Below are 3176 nucleotides of genomic sequence, written 5' to 3' on the forward strand. Positions count from 1 at the left end.
AATTTTATTAGGCTCTCGTCCTCTTTATCCAAAAAAGAAACCCAAAACTCTAACTCTATAACCTAAAATCATACCATATGGCTAAACCCTAAGCTAACCACTAAAATTTAAACAATAATTCCTCAAAGCTAAAATCTAAACTCTAAAGCTAATCCCTAAACCTAAATTATGAAGCTAAATTTTAAAGTTAGACTTTAGACTAGGGTAAATTTCACTTTTTACCCTTTATGTTTGTACTGAATTTTGAAACGTGCCCTTTAAAAGTTTTAGTTTCAGTTTATGTCCAAAAACACATGTTTTATATAACTTTATGTCCTTTACACCAAACTGAGTTAAATTACTGAGTTAGATTTATTTAATACAAGGGTATAATTGTCATTTCAAGTTCCCTTTTTAACCTTTTTATGCATTCACTAGTACACAATCCATTTGAGGGTGCGATGAAATAAAATTGAAAGTGCGGTGTTCGGGCCGCATCAACTAATTACGCACCAAAAGTTCCCTCTTTTTGATGATGCGGTGCACAATCAGCATCATTTAATAATGTGACCGCACCTAAATTTAGATCTCATATGCAACAAGGATTAGACACGTGGCCACTACAACTTTCAACAAACATCAGCTTTTTTTTCAAATATATATATCTCTAAATTCTGTAAAATTTCAGAAAAAAAATCCATTAAATTTCCCAATTAATAACTTCAATACACAAATAATGTCTTAAAATAAAAATAACAAACAAACAAATTATAACTAATATTTGACAAGATTCCTTAAAGTACATGTTTTTCGAAAATGAACCCGATCCAACCTCTTCAAGCCTTGCAACCCAAACCGACCTCTTCAAGCCTTGTAACCCGATCCGTAGAAAAACGCCTAACAAAACATAACGTGATATTACCAAAACCAATAGTGCTAATACACTTTGGGATAATATCTACACGGTTTCAGCTAGCTGCATAAATTATCAAACTCGAGAGCAACCACTTTCGGATCATCCTGCAAAACAAAAAGAATATTTAAGGAGACCAAAACAACTATTTGTAAATTCATATGGAAATAAATAATGATACCTGAAACAAAATGCAACAACATCAACGTCAATCTTTTTGCTATTAAGATGAAGTAAAGAACAAAGAAGCATACTGAAATGAAAAAAAAAAAAAAAAACCAAACAAACAGATAGTTAATGTAACTGAATCTCTCAAACTCGATAAACTTTAAATAAACAGTCAGTGTAATTGAATTAAACATTTTTTATTCAAGTTTATGGCTTCAGGCATAAAAGATTAAACAAAAGATAAACAAGTATTAATACTAAATAATTCACAGATTCACCGCTTTTCATATGCCAACCATTCTTGAGAAGCTTGTATCACCGCACCACCGCCACGCCTGCTCGCTTGTCGTCCGATTAAACCGAGCAAATCTGAATTGCCCGATAGTTAAAAGTCTATGCCAGCTACCCTCATCGTTTGAGTTTAAAAGTGTGTTGAATTGTTTATAGCTTGCTCTGTTTAAACTTTGTCCATTTAAAAAAAAAAACAACTGTGTTGAAGTGTTTATTTCTTGAGTTCAATGTCAAAATTAAGCTACATACAAAATCTTTAAAAGTGAAAACCTAGGTTAATTGCAGCCTTGCAGGTTTATCTACGTACGAAATTCTTCAAGTAATATAACAACAATAATAATGGTACGGAATTGTAATAGAATCTAATCAATATAGCTGCCATAAAACCTATATATAACTATTCTTTAGTTGTAACAAAGCAAAAAAAAAAAAACTCATAAAACACCAAAACCAATCAACAATAACAAATTTAAAGATCAAATAGAACCATATCTTACAAGATTCGCCATTTCTTCAAGCACAGAAGTAACTTGTTCACCACCAATATCATTTTGACCGGTAAGGTCGGTTGCGTTCGCGTAAAATCTGAAGCGCATTCAATGTTGATTAGTTATGAATGAAACATACAATTTAAAAATGTGAAATTATTCAGTTCCAGTTCAACCAAAATACAAAAAGGTAAATATAGTCAACGAAGACCAAATCCCACTATTTGAATTAGAAATTTCAACATCAGCAAATGTAATCATACTCCAATACTAAACTAATTAAATAACTAAACATCAATTATGCACATACAGGTAGGTTAAGCTTTCAATCTTAATTGCAATGCTTTTTCATCCTAACCAACTACTGTGTAAACGAATAAAAATTGACGTACAAGTGCAATTCAACTATAAAAGCACAATCCAACATATACATGACTACTTGCAAATATAATATCCAATATACACACCAAATAGCTTCTCATAAACATATAAATAATTGAACTTTAAACAAACTAAAGGGAGAACAACTGCAAAACATCACCTATTTATGTCTCGGTTCAAGCTCAAGTGAAAAGGTATAACAACAACCTCCTCCTCCTATTACACTCCGATTAGGGTTTGTAGCCGTAGGTTAGGTGATTGGGGTTTTCTCCGGTTAGGTAATTAGGGTTTTCGCAGGTGAGGAAATGGTTGCCGCCGGTTAGTAATTAGGGTTTTCGTGTGGGGTAGAGGTTGCCGCCGGTTGGTTAGGGTTCGAGGGGAGAGGAGAAACGGGTGTGTATTGAGTGATGAAGAACAGAGTAAAAATGGCGTTCAGGAAGAGATCGATTTGTTTTGCTGAAAATTTGGGCTGAAAATTTTGGGGGGAAGAAGGCTCATCTTTGCGGGGAAGAAGCTCAATTTTGGGGAGAGATGGAAGTGCATTTTATTGTGTGAAATATATCATATTATTATATTCTTAAATAAAATTTAAAGGTGTGATTGGTGCTGGTTCTTTTTCCATTTGGTGGTGATTTGTGAACGAGGATATGATGATGCGGTGGTATCCTTGAGCCACACCATCAAAAAATATCTATCGCACCAACAATTGACTTGTGTACTAGTGATTTTAGGGTTTCAAATCCCTCTTATCATATCTTCTTCCTGTCACACCCCTATTTTCCACGTGTCACCGGTGGGCCCGGTGGGGAGTATCGTGACGTCATTGATATCATCATAGTCAAACAACACAACATGTAAATGCACAGCGGAAGCAAAAGATATAGATTCATTTCAACTGAACAAATTGTAATGTTTAAGTATCACAAAACAGTCGAAACAGATCCACCGGCGGATCA

At 33.9% G+C, this 3176-nt stretch overlaps 1 long non-coding RNA gene across 2 annotated transcripts; it reads right to left on the bottom strand.

Moving 5' to 3' along the window:
- Positions 1-606: 606 nt before the first annotated feature.
- Positions 607-2940, bottom strand: LOC110921934. Of its 2 annotated transcripts, none has more exons than XR_004885738.1 (4): positions 2381-2940; positions 1849-1936; positions 1074-1429; positions 607-999 (listed from the first exon to the last, which is right to left on the bottom strand). It is a non-coding gene; the product is annotated as an uncharacterized LOC110921934 (long non-coding RNA). The 2 variants fall into 2 exon arrangements; XR_002582726.2 differs by having other exon boundaries at positions 612-999; positions 1074-1145.
- Positions 2941-3176: the final 236 nt, after the last annotated feature.

The sequence above is a fragment of the Helianthus annuus genome, chromosome 2 (genome assembly GCF_002127325.2).
Source record: "Helianthus annuus cultivar XRQ/B chromosome 2, HanXRQr2.0-SUNRISE, whole genome shotgun sequence".
Classification (NCBI taxonomy): Eukaryota; Viridiplantae; Streptophyta; class Magnoliopsida; order Asterales; family Asteraceae; genus Helianthus; species Helianthus annuus.